Source organism: Sceloporus occidentalis, unplaced genomic scaffold, assembly GCF_023333645.1.
Source record: "Sceloporus occidentalis isolate IW3139 unplaced genomic scaffold, rSceOcc1.0.p SCAF_2, whole genome shotgun sequence".
NCBI lineage: Eukaryota > Metazoa > Chordata > Lepidosauria > Squamata > Phrynosomatidae > Sceloporus > Sceloporus occidentalis.
In genome coordinates, this window is record NW_028316982.1 from 174,743,281 (window position 1) to 174,762,540 (window position 19,260).

Sequence of the window (19,260 nt, forward strand, 5' to 3'; positions counted from 1 at the left end):
TCTCATCTTTGCACAACATCCTAAACTGAGACAATGGAGTATGGAAAGGCAACACATTGAACAGGTCAAGATCTTTAAATACCTGGATATTGTTTTCCATGCCTCCGGGAGAAGAACTGCTCATTCAGAGTTTGTCATCCGTAACGCTCAAAGAACTGTAACTGCCCTCCTTAATTTCTTCTTTGCTAAAGGTGCCCAATTTATCCCGGCCGCAATTAAGCTATTTATTGCTAAAGTTCGCCCGCAGCTCCTATACGGACCTCAACTAGGGCCATATAGCAATATAAATGCAATTGAACGTGTACAAACTAAGTTCCTGAGGAAAATATTCCAAGTTGCTCATTGTGCCCCAAATGCTGTCCTTAGGAGAGAAGCTGGGATTAATAAAATAGAATCTAGTCTATGGATTATTATATTCAATTACTGGTTGAAATTGCAGAAAACATCTGGAGAATTGACACACTTAATCTTATTAGACTCCTATAAATCATCTTGGGAAACAGCTATAACTAAGAAACTGAATGAGCTAGGCTTTAACAAAGATGTAATCTTAAAACTCGATGTAGATAAAGCCAAATTTACTATTAAACAAAAAATCCTAGACATAGAAGGTCACTGCTTCCTTCCCTAAACATATAGTGGTTAGTGATCAGGTCTTGGTTTCCTCTCCAGCTCCATATTTGTTTCATGTCACCTTACCTAAGTTCAGAAGAGCTTTAACTCTGGCACATTTTAATATGTTACCCACAGCTGTATTAGAAGGAAGATTTAAGAAAATTCCATACGAACTTCGACTATGACATTGTGACTTAGGTGCCATTGAAACTACTGAGCATGTTCTCCTTTATTGCCCGTTTTATAGGGATGTCTGTAACCAACTGATCTATCCGATCATAAACAAATTCCCAGGTAATGCCGATCTATTTTACTTACGCCTCCTTCTGGATAGTCGTGACCCTAGTATGATCCATAAGGTGGCCAAATTCTGCTACATTGTGTGTAAAGTCCGCCCTCAATTGGTAAATGAAAATTTTACTGCTGCATAGATGATTTGACCCGGCATTATTGTAACTGTAATTGTTTAAGTACTATTCATGCCCAGTTATGTACAATGTATATTTTAAATTATACTGATGCTGTTTTTCTTTTATTTTATTTTTTATACTGGTCAAAGACCGAATAAACTATATTACATTACATTACATTACAAATAAATAAATAAGCAATGAAACTTACAGAATTCCTATCTCCAGTGGGTAGCCACTATTACTGGTGAATAGTTGTTTTTTGCTGGAAAGGTATCTTTAAAGAAACATAGGTTTTAAACACAAATGTTGAACACTATGTTGTTTTGTTTTGTTTTTTGTTTGTTTGTTTGTTTTTTTAAAAAACTAAGTAAAACCAGCAGGACCAGCCATATTACACCGGTGCTTAAAGATCTGCACTGGCTGCCTATTTGCTTCCAGGCACAGTACAAGGTGTTGGTGATTACCTATAAAGCCCTACATGGCTTGGGCCCAGGATACCTGAAGGACCGCCTCTCCCCATACATTCCGCCCCGCACCCTCAGAACTTCTGGGCAGCAATTACTTAGGGTTCCAGGGGCCAAACTCTCCTCTACAACGAGGAGGACGTATTCCATCGTTGCCCCGACCCTTTGGAACACGCTGCCCACAGAGCTCCGCTCGGCCACCTCCCTGGCTCAGTTTAGAAGGGACTTAAAAACCCTTCTATTTCGAACTGCATTCCCCGAGTGAAGTCCTGGATGGCCTCCCTCTCTATGTTGACGGCAAGATGGACGGCTGACCGGGGGTTTTTATGATGTTTTTAACTTGTTTAATGTATGTACTGTTTTATTATGAGGTTCACCGCCCTGAGCAATGGAAGGGCGGTATATAAATAAAAGTTTTATTTATTATATTTTATTAAAAATAGAAGAGCACTAACAGCTGAACCAGAGGAAGAAATCATGATACACTCCAGATGCTATTGGACTGTATTACCCAACATGCCTAGGCAACAAAGACAATGGTGATGCATGCTGGGAGCTGTAGTCCAACAACATCTGAAGAGCCACATTACTCCACTCCCTAACACAGAGCTTGTCTACATCAGCCAAAATAGTCCAGGTGCGGTCTGCAGTATTCTGCTCTGGAGCTGCCCTAGATTTGCTATGTGAGTACCACCCATACTGGCAGAAAAGTAATGTGGCCACCTTGCTGTCTAAAAGGTTGGATGGGCAGGCAGCTCAATGGCACTAGTACTCTGTCCTGATCAGAGCCTCTATTGCTGTTGCTGCTTCACCAGCCAAGCAGCTCCCTGGCAGAGCCTTGCTGGTGATGTTGCTTCTGCTGAGGCCAGAATGGAGTGCCCAATCATGTGATTAACAAGGAGAGAGTTGCTCCTGAAAGCTCCAGTGTAACCAATGAGTAATCATAAGTTGAATTAAAGGCCAAAAGATGTGGCTTTGTTGTGTAACTGGCCGCATGTCATCTGAATTGATTGCACCAGGTTTGAGGTAAGGACGTGTCTTCCCCCTTGTGTAGACATGCACTTAGAGGAACTAGCAACAGTATTTAAAGTTCATGGAAGACTCAAAAGGCTTTCACCTGGTACTGGCATGATGATGCTGTCAGGGCCAAGTGAACTTCTCTAGGGAGGGCATTATACAGATGGTTCTTTCCTCTGTGCTTTTCCACAGATTTTAGGATATTTGAATGCTTGTCCATCAGATGAGTATGTGTTGAGAAACACAGGCAGAAAAGAATGTTCAGGGCAGCCAATAGGAAACAGGTTGGGAAAACATGAGGGCTGCTCTCAGGACTGAGTATAAAGGAGGAGGAGCCAGTGATGTTGGTGGAATGTATTATGATCCTGAGGAATATACAGCCAAGAAGACTGGGGGGAATAACAGAAACCGCCTAAGGAGTGGATATAAAAGTGAGCTGAGCTGAGAGATCTGAGCTGTGTGTATTGAGAATGTGCCAATAATAATAATAATAATAATAATAATAATAATAATAATAATATTTCTATCTTCCCGCCTCTCCCAATGGATCAAAGCAGGATCACAGCAAGGTTAAAATTACAATTACAGTATTGCAGCATTAGTTACTGCACCATTAAATCCACAGTTAAAAAATAAAAACATAAAAGCATAAAAACCTACAAACATTAACATCAATCACGGGATCAGCTGGTATCATTCCATACTAGTGGTCTTCATAGGAGGTCAGGAGGATAAGCTTGGGGGAAGAGCTCTGTCTTTACCGCCTTCTTAAAAATTTCTAAGGAAGTAACAAGGCAGGTCTCCTCTGGGAGTCCATTCCAAAGTCTAGGGGCAGCTATGCTGAATGCCTTTAGGGAAGTAGAAACATGTTTGGATGATGGTATCTCCAACAAGTTCTTCCCACTTGTTCTAAGAGTGCGGGGCGGATTGTATAGGGAGATGTGTTCCCATAAGTAACCTGGACCCAAGCCATGTAGGGCTTTAAAGGTAATGACCAACACCATGTATTGTGCCCAGAAGCTAATTGGGAGCCAGTGTAGATCTTTCAAGATAGGTGTTATATGGTCAAGTCTTGAAGAACTAGTGACCAACCTGGCTGCCGCATTTTAGTTGAAGCTTCCAAACTTGATACAAGGGTAGCCCCATGTAGAGTGCATTACAGAAGTCGAGATGAGAGATTACCGGAGCATGCACTACTGCTTCAAGGTACTTTTGGTTGAGGTAGAGTCACAGTTGGTGTATCAACCGAAGTTGATACCAAGCACTTCTGGCCATCACATCCACTTGAGATGACAAATGTAGAGATAGATCCAGAAGTACTCCCAAACTTCGAACTTCATCCTTCAGGGGAAGTGTGACCCCATCAAGGAGAGATGGACAAATTTCCCTCCCCGAACCTAAGAAACCTATGGCAAGTACCTCTGTTTTCTCTAGAATCAGCTTGAGTTTGTTTATCCTCATCCAGCCCATTACTGACTCAAGGCAGGGGTTCAGAGGGGAGAAGTCATCCTTAGTCACTGTAGCAGTCGGGGACATGGAGAAGCATATTTGGGTGTCATCAGCGTACTGATAACCCCACGCCCCATGTCTCCGGATGATCTCTCCCAGCGGTTTCATGTAAATGTTAAATAGCATGGGGGACAGGATGGCGCCTTGAGGGACGCCAGATGTCAGCTCTCTCTTGAAAGAGCAACTGTCCCCCAGCCTCACCATCTGGAACCTGCCCGAGAGGTAGGATCGGAGCCACTGGAGCACAGTGCCCCCTATACCCAACTCCCTCAGGTGCTCCAGAAAGATACCATGGTCAATGGTATCGAAAGCCGCTGAGATGTCCAAGAGCACTAACAGGGTCACGCTTCCCCTGTCTGTGCCCAGACGGAGATCATTGATTGAGGCAACCATGGCTGTCTCCACTCCATATCCCGCCCTGAATTCAGTTTGAAATGGGTCCAGATAATCGGTTTCATCCAAGACAGACTGGAGTTGGAAGGCGACTGCTCTCTTGATCACCTTGCCCAAAAATGGTAATAAGGAGACCGGTCTGTAGTTATTTCTCTCCAGGGGATCTGGGAGAGCTTTTTAAAAAGCGGTTTAACCACTGCCAATTTTAGCTGAGATGGAAATTTGCCCTCCCTAAAGGATGCATTGATTATTGATCATAATAATGTAGTCATAGCATCCCCTCCCTGGACGGTCAGCCATGATGGGCAAGGCTTGAGGGTGCACATCGTCCTCCTTACACTTCCAAGGAGCTTGTCCACTTCATCGGTACTCACAAACTCAAGGTGATCCAGTAACATGGCCCACGGAGTCTCTGGACACCTTTCTTACTGATTCTGTGAAAAAGCTGGCATCATTTACATTTACAGCGCTTTATAAATAAAGGTTAATAATAATAATCAAGATCAGCCCTTATCCGAGAGATTTTATCTGCAAAGAAGTCATTGAAAACAAAGGTTAACAGCTAAGGAAGCTGAGGCAGGTTACACACCGCCATTTAGTATGTAATGAATACGTACTAGGGTTAGGAAGGGGCGGTGCTTCCGCACCCCCCTAACCCTAGTACGTATTCTGTACGTACAATATGGCGGCGGCCGTTCCACACGGCCGCTGCCATATTTATGTATCAGACGCTGTGCGTCCGCACGTGTCACGGCGTCTATGATGTCGCGAGTTCGCCCTTGACGTCTCACGACGTCATAGAGGCGCCGCTTAAAGAAGCTCCATTTTGGAGCTTCTTTTTCGGTCCGTGCGGGAGCCGCGTGGTGTGGCTGCTGCGGCTCCTGCATGGAGCAAACAGCGGCAGCGGCGGACCGCCGCAAAGCGGCGGTCTGTAACCCGCCTCTGTGTAGGTTCTGTGTGAACTAAGTCAGTGAAGAAATGTAACTAAAGTCAGTAAGGGAAAGTAGTAAATGTGTAACAGCTGAAGTAGAACAACAGAATAATAGAATTAGAAGAGACAGCAAGGTCCATCCAGTCCAATCCCCTGCAATGCAGGAACTCAAAGCATCTCCAACAAATGCCCATCCAGCCTCTGTTTAAAGACCTCCAAGAAAGAGACTGCTCTACTCTCTGAGGAAGTGTGTTCCCTGTGGAACAGCTCTCACTGTCAGGAATATATACTGTCTACTGTAACCACAAGCTTGGGAACCATCCACCAAAAAAAGATACAATATTAAGTTCTGAATGTAAATAAAGTTGTTTTATTCGTCAGGTTTAACAATGAGTGGTCTGAAATAATTTTACAGATAACAAACACACTATCAAACATATTAAAATGCTATCAAAAGTAATAAGAACAATTATTAATAAAGACATATAAGTTAGTGGCAGTGGGTGGAAAGCTGTCACATATAATTGGTGCCAAGCATTGGGGGTTTTTAAGACCATTGTGCTGGAATCTTAGAGAGATCAAGCAGAGTGGGGTTCTCCAGAGTATGAAAGATCACAACAGAGCAGTGGCTGCCAGGAGATATCATAGCGCTTGTCTACATTCTGTTGAAAAAAAATCCTCACTCATTTCAAATTGGCGGCAATCCGGACCTACAACATTCTTGTCAATTCAAGGAATTAGGGGGGGATTTGGTGCCTGAGGGCTTACTTCATAGATAATTCAGGGGAAAAGGAATCATGGTTTTCTCCAGAGATTTGTAGTTCGTTGTGACACCAAAGCTCTCTGACAGAGAAGGTTAAATATCTCATGAAACTACAAATGGCAGAATTCCATAGCATTAATCCAAGGCAGTTAAAGTGATGTCAACTACTAGGATGTGTTTAACTATATCCCAACATGCCTGGGCTATTTTGGGGGGAAATGGCAGAAATAATTTTCCATCTCTCCTTGGAAGGTAGTGTTGGAAGATTTTGTATTGTCAGAGCAAGGAAAATAGGCGAGGAAAGGAAATAATTTCTTTCTCTGGCCTGAGGAAGAACTGGGGGAATTCTGGAATTGGTTAGAAAGTGCTGACCAACAAATAGCACAGAGAGTAGGACAGTGTTCATAGCCTGCTGTTTTTCTCAACGATTTATAGCCCATCAAGCTATATGTTGGGAAATGACCTGCCAAAATCTTGAGTAATTACTGAACAAGATGCCGGCCTCATGCAAGGAAGCCCCTTAAAAAAAATTAAAGAGGGAGAGGACAATTAGATCCCCTACCAGAAATTTTGTCCTTTGTTTTTCTCCTCTAACAAACTGTAGCATGCATGTCTCTTTCATTTCCCTTTATCTTCAGAACGCAGCAGATCCATCTGATAATGTTCTACAGATCAGCATTTCTGAAGAAGAGTGTGGTTGATTTGTGGTTTTGTTGAAGACAGTTTATGAAACAGGTCTTCACTACAATATTCAAATGTATGTCTTCTTCAACAGAAAGAGCCATCTTTTATTGGAAAAAAAAAGAAAAACAAGGAAGTCAACCTGTTCAGTACTAAGTAATAGCCAGATTCAAGGAGACACTGTTCTGCCAGATCTGTCACTAACATGACACTAGCCATTATTGCTGTTATTTTAATTTGGAGGCCCTGCTATCATGAAGCAGAGAGATAATCCTGTTACTCAAATGCAAGGGTCCTGGAAGGGCACCCACAATTAATATTCAATAGAGGAATTTTATTAGCTCATTTGAAAGCAGTGAAAAGGCTCAGGCAACTTTAAGCAGGGATCTAGCGTGTGTGTACAGGTTCTAAAAATAGAATTCCAGAGTGTGAGGTTCCAAATTAATTTTACTTAGCAATTTATTAACTTATTAACCAATTTATTTATTATCAGAAGGGAGTCACCAACTGTGCAAAGACACCCTCTCACAGACACATCCAGGAACTAATGATGTAGAAGGTGGTAGCAGAGAGCAAATTAAGGGGATGCAGAGGGCAATACTATATTGATTCCAGAAGCAGATCTCCAGTCAGAGGATACCATGAAGTGAAGTGGCTCAGGAAGCTGCCTGGGAATCATGGCATGGCCAGCAAGCTGAGGGGTCAAGCAAAATGCAGGTAAAGAAGGTTTGTCTTATCTCAAGCAAGACCAAATTGGTAGTGCCCAACCAGCCACATTTATAATTGCAAAATCTGTCCCAGGGTAGAATTCTGGATTAGATGGATTTTCCAGATGGGAAAAATGGGAAGGGGAGTTGGGAACGGCTAGACAATCAGTATAAATATTTGTGGACAAAGGAGTATTGCTACCAAAAGGAGGTACTCTTGGGTTTCTGTTTACTTGCAAACATGAGGCTTATCACCCACAATCGCACCCATTGGTAAAGGGATTACGCAGATTCTGATCTTGATTGATCCTCTCCATGCTGAACCTTCTTGATCCTCAAATATGCTTCTAGATCTCCTTATATGGTATGGCTCTGTCCTCATCCTGGGGTGCATTCATGGCTATGAGCTTCAGACAATATCAGAAATGGGGGTGCAAGGAAAATGGATCTTGGGGTAACAATCTGCTTGGTTTGCAAATGCTGAATGGGTTGGAATGGGTAGCAACAGAGATATGGTTATTATCTTCTAAGTATATATAAATATGTAGGTAGATAAACAAGTTAATTTAAAAACAACAACTATTTACTTTATTTATATGCCGTCTTTCTCCAGGACAGGACCCATGATGGCTTCCACAGTTGTTAGCTGTTAACTTCAATCTTGCTTTCCTCCAGCACAGCGTCTCAAATTAGTTAATTTTCTTCCTGTAAGCTTTCTTCACCACCCAGCTTTCACATTCATACATGTTAATTGGGGAATACAATGGCTTTGACAATTTCCATTATAGTGTTCAGATTTATATCTTTGCACTTTAGTTCTTTCATAGCTGCCTTGCCCATTCCTAGTCTTCTTCTAATTTCTTGACTGATATTACTATTCCAATCAATATTTGATGCAAGGTATAGGAACTCTGACTATTTCTATTTTCTTGTTATCTATGATGAATTCTTGAAGATCTTCCTTGGCCATTATTTTTATTTTCTTGAGTTCATCACCAAGCTTACCTTGGCACTTTCCCCCTTGACTTTCTTCAGTAATTGCTCCAGGCCTTTGTTGGTTTCTGCTAGTAGTATTGTGTTGTCTGTGTATCTTAGGTTGTTAATGTTCTTTCTTCCAATCTTCACTCCTTCTGTCTCAGAATAAGGAGCTTATCGCTTTGGCCAATAATCTGTCTTACCTCTTCTGGCTTCAGTTCTGCATCCAGGATGCCCCTAAATGTTTTCAAAACTAAATTGCCACTGATCTATGTGGGATGCCGCTACCCGGTTGCATCCCGGGTCAAAGCCTTGCTCAGCCCACACTTTTTCAAAGTTGGGGAGCTTCTGACTTTAAAAAATGGCCGGCTGAGCAAGGCTTCAACCTGGGATGCATCCAGCCGGTGGCCTCCCATGAAGATTGGTAGCGATTTAGTTATGATAACATCAAGGAGCAGCCCGGATCCAGAATTGAAGCCGGAAGAAGTAAACCGGCTTATTGGTCAAAGTGATAAGCTCCTAAAACTGTTCTATGTACAATATTTTCTGCATACACGTTGAATAAATAGGGTGATCGTAAGCAGCCTCGTCTGACCCCTTTGCTGATTGGGAGCCATTCTATTTCTCTGTATTCAGTTCTGATGGCAGCTTCTTGTTCCAGGTACAAGTTAATTTTTAATTAAACCAAAATTTTAATTTGAAAATTGAAAATATAAATTGAAAATTGAAAATTAATTGAAAAAAGACATATACAAACTGAAGATATATATAAATTGAAACACCTCCTGTGATCTCTGCTCCCAAAATGAAGCCAAGCTAGCCACAAATGCTGTCCCCCTGCCTTCTCACTGTTAATTTGCTGAGCTATAAGACTGAAAAGGTTGGAAGCAGTAGCTTGAGTTTCCTGACAAAAGGACATAGTGAGGGATGAAGTATTAATTTTAGCTGACAGGATTTACCCCCTCTGTGGTTTCAGAATATATAGTCAAGTCAAATTTTGGATAGTGGTAATGAAATTGAAACAGCGAAATAGTACAGGAGGTTTTGGAGATCAAAATTTGAAACTCTAACTTCTTTTTGTATATCATTGGTCTGGTCACAAGAGTTAATGATTCACAGTATCCAATATCAGGGGGATACTAGAGAGGTTCCAGATAGAGGTATGATTTGCTTTAAAGACCAATACAATATGTTGGATGTTCTGTGCCTTTGTTTCTGACTCATGGAAACTCTAAGGCAAGTCTATAATGAGATTTTCTTGGCCATATTTATTCATTTTGTACTTTTGCCTTTGCCTTCCTTTGAGGCTGAGAGAATATGACTTGCCCAAGTTCAGGTAGTGGCTTTCTGTGGCTGAACATGGATTTGCAACCTGGTCCCCAAAGTTGTAGTCCATTATTCAGACTACTACACCTTGCTGGCTCTTCAATCCAATATTTCATGAATAAATAAAATTAAAACAAGAACATGTGAAAATAAACTCCATTTTAAAAAACTGAAAAATGTCTAATCAATCCAAAATCAATTTGAATAGTATTTAACACTGAAAACCTTAGGACAAACAAGAATATTTGGTACAAGGTAAGATATGACTAGCATCTCAGCACTAAATGTATTGGGAGAATATTCTAGAATAGGAGCTCCATCACAGAGAAGGCCTTTTCCTTTGCAAAAGCTTTCCCTCTACAGCAGGAGTTCCCAACCTGGGGGTTGCAACCCCCTTGAGGGTCGATCCACCCTTTCTCAGGGGTTGCCAGGTTGGGATTCGCCCCTCCCTCCTCCTCCTCCCCTCGTTCCCTCGGGTGCCGGTACAAGCGCTGCCACCGTGTGGGGATGGGGACAGGAATGGGGATGCCTCCTCCTCCTCCCCTCTTCCCTGCAGGTGCCAGTGCCAGCACTGCCACCCCACAGGGATGGGGGTGGGGATGCCTCCTCCTCCTCTGATGGGGGAGAAGGAGGAGGGGTGAGGAAGAGGAGGTGGAGGCAGAGAGGCTTCCAGCAGCCTTTGCAGCCAGAGGTCCCATCTCGGCGGCCTCCCTAATTGGTTGGGAGGCCGGGAAGGGGCAGGACTTCCGACCACAAAGGCCACTGGGACTTGTAGGCGGCTGGAAGTCCCACCCCTTCCTGGCCTCCCAACCAATCAGGGAGGCCGCTGGGTGCGAATTTCGCCACAATAAGGGTCGCGGCCCAACAAAGGTTGGGAACAGCCATAAGACAAGATCGTCCCTGGAGGTCTAAATGTTTTGGCAGGATGATACAGGATAGAGGAAGAGAACACTGGTCCTCAGTTTGGAGCTTATCCCATGGTTTACTAAATCGATTTACCTCTATCCATCTTAAAGCTTAATTTGGGTGGCATCCTCACGTTATGCCAAATTTGCCACCCAAATACATTCTGGGTGCGTCCCTGCTTCTATGAGATCTTCGGGGGCTTTTCTCTTAAGCTGGAAAACTTTCAGATCTGAAAAGAGCCCCGATGACTGCTCCTGGAAGCAGGGATGGACCTGGGCTGTATTTGGGTGGCAAATTCGGCAGTAAAAACCTTCTGATAACATCAGGTTGCCACCTGAGTAAAGCTTTAAGATGGATAGAGGTAAATCGATTTAGTAAATCATGGGATACGCTCCTTTATTTAAAGGCTTTAAATGTGAAAATACACCTTGAACTGAGTTCATCAACTCCATCAAAATCAATAACTCTTTGAGCAGTCAAATTCTGAATCAGATGTTCTTCTGAATAATTTCAAAGAGCAGTCAGATGAGCAGAGTAATTCACTCCGCAGCTTTACCCAAGCATGGATCAGAGAGAGGTCAGCCATCAAGGAAATCAAGTTTTAATACCTAATTTAATATCCTTCTGGCCTAAGCCTGAAATTGATGTATCTATTTCATTTAGATGAAAATCTTGAACCAGGCAACAGTAGTTATCTTCTTCTGATTGGAACCAATCCACCTGTAACCCAGAAAGATGTTAGCAGGTTTCAGAGACTGCTTACATGATCATTTGGGATGATCAATCCTGGGCCCTGTCTGCATGGGCCAAATAAACTGGCCTTCCTCCATCCTCTGAGGGAGAGACCATACAACATAGGGCCAAATCCCCAAGTCTGGTGTGAACAATCCAGATGATGTCCAGGTTATTCAGTGCCAAACCCAGAGTATACCTCTCTTAATGAGGATTTTAAAAAGTGCCCAGAGGCATCTGTAGGTGGCTTCACTCTCAGGTCAGGATGAAGTGTTCAGCAGTCTGGGCTGGCAGGAGGGAGGGCAAGGCAGTTCACCCCCATGCATAGTGTGACACCAACCACAGAAACAACACTGCTCCAGGATACTCCAGGCTCCCCCCCCTCCCCAAATAACAGACAATGCAGACAGGACCCAGGATATTTTAGCTGATTTCATTCTATTTTTTTAAAACCCTACAGAGGGCCCTTGGTTTCTGCTGAGGTTTGGTTCCAGAACCCCCTGTGGATATCTACATCCATGATGTTCAAGTTTCATTAAATACAATGGCATAGTAACATGGTGTTCCCCATATAAAATGGAAAAACTCAAAGGTGTATTTATTTATTTATTTATTTATTTAAAAATATTTTCAAGCCATGGATGATAGAATCTGTGCATAAAGAATCGGTGGATATGGAGGACCAAATGTATACTCTTTCACCAGGAAATATTTCTTTGGCTTTCTCCAGGATAAAGCAAAACCTGGCAGCTGGGTATGAAATCTGGAGGTGCACTTCTTTGAAGATTAGGCAGGTTGATTTCTGTTTTATTTTCCTTTGAAGAAAGACACATCCAGCTTGTTCATGAGGGGGAAAAATATTTTCCACATACTTGAGACTGTTTGTACATTGGATTCTATTGGCCATTTCTAGATTCTTTTGGTCAAAATACTTGGTCTGAAGGACAAAATAATACAATCTGTCATCTTCCCCTGTCACCCCATTTCATATCCAGGACCTAACTAGATTAGCTCAATCTTCTTTCAAGACTGACAATGATAGGACAGTGTGTACATTCATATAAAGATATGTACTTCCTGTAGTTCAAATGCTTCAGCAATTTTTGGCCTGTTTTACGTTAAACTGATGCTATCTATTCACACTACCCAAAAAAGTTTCCTTTGTTGTTGCAACATATGGCTTTAAATCTTTCACATGTTCTTTCAATTCTTTCAGTTTCCGCAAAGCAGGAGAGATTAGCAGTGTGAATAATCTTGTGTGGTTACCCTGTGTCTGTCACTATCATCATTGCCTGCCCCTTCCTTCCCAAAACTATCATGGTGTCCAACCTGTACAACATGTTACTCACTGGATATAATCCTTCTCGCTTAGAATTTTAAAAATCCATTGCATACCTCTCGTTTCATTTTCCCATGAATAAAAAGCGGCTCTAGAATTCCTCTTTATTCACTTAATAATTGTGGGATAATCATAATATCGCACAACGTCATGTGATAATTTTCACATTATTGCACAATATTGATGGGAGCATCCTACTATGCTCCTGTCTTTTTTTGCCCATGTGATAAAGTCCATAGAGTGCACTTTTTCCCAATAACAGTGTGTGTGTATGTGTGTGTGAAACAAATTTACTTCATCTTACTCAATATTCTCTTTCTCACAGATGAAAAAGAGGAAATGCATGAATGCACACTGAAACTTTCATACTCACTTGCAGTTCATGAACTCTCTCTGCTCTGGAGTACTATGGGAAAATGGCCCTGCCTGGCCAAGTAATCGCAGACACACAGAAGGGGATAAAGCAACAAGAGTTGGATAGCTTGACCATCTCCAGTATCCTTCATTATATGCAAAGGGATCTTGCAGAACCTTTGAGACTAATGGAAAGATAGAAGTTGGTAGCATGAGATTTCTTTCTGCTTTATCACACTAGGGGGCAAGCAGGATTTAAATGAGAGTTAAACTAGAGAAAACCAGGAAATGTCGGGTATTAAACATCAGGCATTTCCTGGTTTTCTCTAGTTTAACTCTCGTTTAAATCCTGTTTGCCCCCTAGTGTGATAAAGCAATAGAGTTGCACCTACTCCCTCAGATGCATCAGATGCATAGAAAATGCATAGAAAATGATATGACAATTCCACTTCAATGATGGGACAATGACAGGATAAGCATGACATCGTATGAAAGTCTTCCATAAGATCATGGTCAATTGAAGTTCAATGATGGGACAATGACAGGATAAGTGCAATGTTGTATTTTCATGATGACATAAGGACGGGAAAAGGACGAGACAAGGATGTCCTTTTCCCTCTCTGATAATCTCAACATTATCAGCACACACACAATGTTTCCTCCTGGGAAATAACTATGCTTCCTCCTTCACCCAAAAAGAGAGCCAGGGAATATTGCCCTGTCTAGCTATACAATGAGCAGCAGTACTATTCAAAATAAGCAAAGATCAACCATGACAACTTTAGGATTGTCTAGAAGGGAAAGGAAGGGAGGGGGGAGGCTGAGCAAGGGAGGGGATTACAGTGGGAAGGAGATGCTAGTAGAAAACAAATTGAACATGAGTGAACAGTGTGAAGTGGCAGCTAAAAAGGCCAGTGCAATTCTAGGCTGTGTCAATAGAAGGATAGTGTCTAAATCAAAGGAAGTAATAGTGCCACTCTATTCTGCTTTGGTCAGGCCTCACCTGTGTCAAATTCTGGACACCACAGTTCAAAAAGGATGTTGAGAAACTGGAATGTGTCCAGAAGAGGGTGACCAAAATGGTGAAGGGTTTAGAAACCATGTCTTATGAGGGGAGACTTAGGAAGCTGGATAAGGGGGGATACAGACGGGCAGAAAGGGGTGGCGACTCACCGCCCCTTTCTCCCATGGATCATTGCCGCGGCGACCGCATGTCTTGGCAATGATGCACCCAGAAAAAGGAACCATGAAATGCGGCTCCTTTTTCTGCCACTGCTGAAGCACCATTAGCACCCTGGAGTGGTGCAGTGACATCCCTTGTGCGCCGCACTGTTTGGATGCAGCTCACAAGGCATGCCATTGGCGCGCGTGCCATGTGAACACACATGCCAAAATGGCACCTGGACAGCATGGTAGGGCTTGGGAGCATGCAGACACTCCACTTTCCCGAGCCCTAAAATCGGCCCCAGGCTGGTGCATAGCACCAGTCTGTTCTGGGCCTATGTTTAGCCTAGAAAAGAGATGGTTAAGAGGTGATATGATAGCCCTTAAGTACTTGAAGGGGTATCATATTGAGGATAGAGAATAGGACCCAGAACAATAGATGCAAGCTACAGGAAAAGAGAATCTACCTCAACATTAGGAGGCACTTCCTGATAGTAAGGGCTGTTCGGGAGGTTTTTAAACAGAGGCTGGATATTCATCTGTCGGGTTTGCTTTGATTGTATCTTCCTGTGCAGCAGGGGTTGGACTTGATGGCCCTTGTGGTCTCTTCCAACTTCCAACTCCTTGATTCTGTGGCGGGTTACAAACCGCCATGAAGATACGCGCAGAGCGCGTACTAGGGTTAGAGAGGTGCGGTGCTTCCGCACCTCCCTAACCCTAATACTCGCTCTGCGCGTAAAAAATGACGGCGGCCGTTCCAGATGGCCGCCGTCATGAGTACGTCACGGCCGCGCCACCTCTACATGGGGTGGCGCGGACGTGACGTCCTCACTCCGCACCAGGGCGCCTAGGGCGCCCTTTCCGCGGACCAGGAAGGAGCTCTGTTTCGGAGCTCCTTCCTGGTTTGCGGCGGCGCTTTGCTTCGCTGGGCGCAGCCTTCAGACGGCTGCGCCCAGCAAAGCAATGGAGAAAGGGGCCAAGCGGCCCCTTTCTCCTTCTCCCCGCCGCTGCGGGGTGTCCTTGGGGCTTTAAGCCCCAGGCACACCCCTTTTCAGGCTGCGGGGAAGCGGCATTTTGCTGCTTCCCCGCAGCCTGAAAAGCAGTGGATCGGGGCCTCAGCGGCTGCCGTTCTGGCACCTGAGGCCCCGATACACCGGGGAAAGGGGCGGGTGCAGCCCACCCCAAATGGGCGGTCTATAACCCGCCAATGTTTCTATGAATGTACACAACAACAACAACAACAACAACAACACAACAACAGAAAATGTGGCCAAAATGTGGCTGGAAAATGAAGGCTAGAAGGATTTTGCTTATGAGGCCAGAATGTCACCAATACTAACTGAGTGCAGAAAAGCAAAACACATGTCCCATTGCAGTAAGAACAAATTTAAATTGCTCCTTTTGTCCCAACAGAAAAGTGCTGGCAATGATAAAAGACCACAAAATGACTTCTAATTACTTTTGATGTTTGTATGCATGCAGCACGTGAATAGAGAATTGTAGGCCCCATTCCCACTTACAGATAAATCAGTGTGTGATCCAAATCGATGGATCGATTTGACAGCGGAGCATGGTTCCTACTACATTTGCCCCGATCTCATTTTTTTCCCTCCAAAATAATCCACTTGTCGTTCACATTCAAGCATTAATTGAATCAAAATGGATCTGCTCCAGCCAGATGAAGGGCAAATTTAAATTGATTCCAATCCTCATGTGGTTCACACTTGCACAGATTCAATTTATCAAAAAAGAAGCCGAAAAAATCAGCATCGAAAAGAAGACACGGGTTAAATGAGTCTAGCACATGGCCCCAGGCTCGGAATCTCTTCAGCGGTTCAGATTAAGTGGGAACCAGGGTCGTTTGAATCAGTTCAAACTGATTCACAACCCAGTTTAAGAGATAGTGGGAATGAGGCCTAAATGTATATCCAGCAGTTTAGTCTAAGGAGATTATCGCATGGACAAAAAAATATCCTGACTGTACCCCAGTAGGATGCAGCTGGTTTGCGAGATGCAGGCAGAAATAATTGCATGTAATTCACCGCCAATTACAATCATAGAATCATAGAGTTGGAAGAGACCACAAAGGCCATCCAGTCCAACCCCCTGCCATGCAAAAATCCTCAAACAAAGCACACCCAACAGATGGCCATCAGGCCTCTGCTTAAAGACCTCCAAGGAGGGAGATTCCACCACACTCCAAGGGAGTGTGCTCTTCTGTCGAACAGCCCTTGCTGTCAGGACGTTCCTCCTGATGTTGAGGTGGAATCTCTTTTCCTGTAGCTTGTATCTCTTGTTCCGGGTCCTGTTCTCTGGAGCAGCAAGAAATATGCTTGCTCCATCCTCAATATGGCATCCCTTCAAATATTTAAACAGGGCTATCATTTAGCCTTCTCTTCTCTAGGCTAAACATCCCCAGCTCCCTAAGTCATTCCTCATGGGGCATGTTTTCCAGTCATTTCACCATTTTAGTTGCCCTCCTTTGGACACGCTCCAGTTTTTCAACATCCCTTTTAAATTGTTGTGCCCAGAACTGGACACAGTATTCCAGGTGGGGCCTGACCAAAGCAGAATAGTGTGGCACTATTACTTCCCTTGATCTAGACACTATACTTCTATTGATGCAACCTGAAATTGCGTTGGTGATACCATGAGTTCCTGCACCAGGTTATGCCAACCCTAGTGATGCTACTGAATTCACACAATACACTAGATTAGAATGTAGTACTGGGTATATGGTATAATATGTGGAGAGGGTCCTTAGTGTGAACTGCTTATGTTATCTTAGTTTACTGGTGGGTTGTGGTGCTAAAGGACCAGTTTGAAAATTGCTGCACTAGTTGGACAATTTTGGAATTAGTACTGTCCAAAAGCAACATTTTAAAGCTCTTTGTCAATGAGCCTGAATGGACAGGCCAAAATAAAGCTGCTTCAGTCACTTCGAAGGTATGCTGTTTAAATGCTGCAGGTGTCCTAAGAGGCCGCAAGCCACCCCAAAGCCGTGTCCTAAGGACAAGAGTGCAGCTTTGGCAGAGCTTCTGGCCTCTTATGATGCATGTGTCATTTAAACAGCATTAACTGCCAACGTGATCTAAAGCAGCTTTATTTGGCCTGTCTGTTCGGGCCCAATGTCTGAAGTGTCCACAAAAATTGTTTTTCCAAATGTGTTTTGTGGCTGTCAGAATCACCCATCAGTATTACAAGGTCTGCATCTTTCCTTATTGGGTGAGTATATAGCTAGAATACTAAAGACAGATTAATTTTTAGGAACAGTAGGTTTCAGTAGCAGCAACTGTCATTCCTCGGAATATTTAAGTTTTTTGGTTAAGCATACAGAGACACTGTGATGAATTTAATAAATAGAAATGGCACTGGGACCTCACTTCTGCTAAACATGGCTTTTACTTAGGTTTTTTGAAAGGAAATAACATCGTCCATTACAAACCTTTGTTGCTGCCTGTTGCAGCTTTGATTTTTCAGGTATGGTTACTGTGCTAGATCACTTCATTAATGTGTGAAAAACAAGTTTCGTTGTGGTTTTACCACTAGTTTAGCAGACTCCCCCCCCCCCCCCCCAGGCTGCCTTGTTTATAATTGGCAGTCATTCTATGTTAAGCCTCTCAGGTGGGTGGAGAAAAATTACTCGGAGCTACCAGATTGTGACAGTACAGACACAGCTTGTTACAGCCCTGGTAAGCAGATCTTGGGGGTGTTCCCATTCGCCTATAAAGCAGATCATGATGCGAATTTAGGGGGTATCATTTCCACTCAAGCCCGAATTCGACCTGCATTGCCACTGAATCGTTCCCATAGAGATTCGAATCTGAATCGGATTATCTCGAATAATTCGAATTACATGCCTATAAACCAGTTTAAAAAAACAGTAGGTTTTAACATGGATTATTTTTGCTCTCAGGGTCCAATTCGCAGTATCCGAATGGGAACGAAAGGGTGTCTGATTCAGGAACCTGGAGATGGGAGGAACAGCGCTCAAGGGGCTGGCCTGGGGTTGTCACCCTCTTTGTTCTCTTTCTGCATCGCCAGTGCCATTTTCTTCAATGCACATAGACTTTCTCCCAGTGGATTGCAACCTCCCCTCTGCTCCTCATTCATAGACCAATGTGTGAGGAGAGCCATTGAACACCATTTTAAACTATTATTTTTTCTTTTTTCGCCTCTGCCTGAGCGCCTGAGCAGCAGATGGGCTTTGCAGTACATGCCTGCTTGATTGCCCCCCAGACAGTGCAGGGAGCAATGGGGGAGGCAAAGGGATTTGCAGGAATGGAGGCTCCTTCCAGAGGAACTATGGGAAGACACAGGAGAGCCTGGACACCTGGATGCCCAGGGATCTGAGGGGGAGATCAAGCTTTCTCTTCTCTCTTCCCCAAAGAGTCTCTCCCCACTGAAGCCTGCTGCCTTCTCCTCCTTGATCTGATTTGGCAAACGCACACGCATGCACACTATTTAGATAGATAGGTAGATAGATAGATAGATAGATAGATAGATAGATAGATAGATAGACGCCTATATGTTTGTGTGTGTGTGTGTGTGTATATATGCGTGTGTGTGTGTGTGTGTGTGTGTGTGTGTGTGTGTGTATATATATATATTCGAGGGATCTGAGGGGGAGATCGCCTTCTCTTCTCTCTTCCCCAAAGAGTCTCTCCCCACTGAAGCCTGCTGCCTTCTCCTCCTTGATCCAATTTGGCAAACACACATGCACGCACGCACACACACATACACTATATATATATATACACACACACACACACACACACACACATGTTTATATATGAATACTCACACACATACATGCATATATATATATAAACACACACACAAACATATAGGTATATACACACATACATATTTGTGTGTGTGTGAACGCACATATATACACACATATGAATGTATATTTGTGTGTGTGTGTGTATTTCTAAAGTAAATTATAAAGTAACAACTTTTTTAATT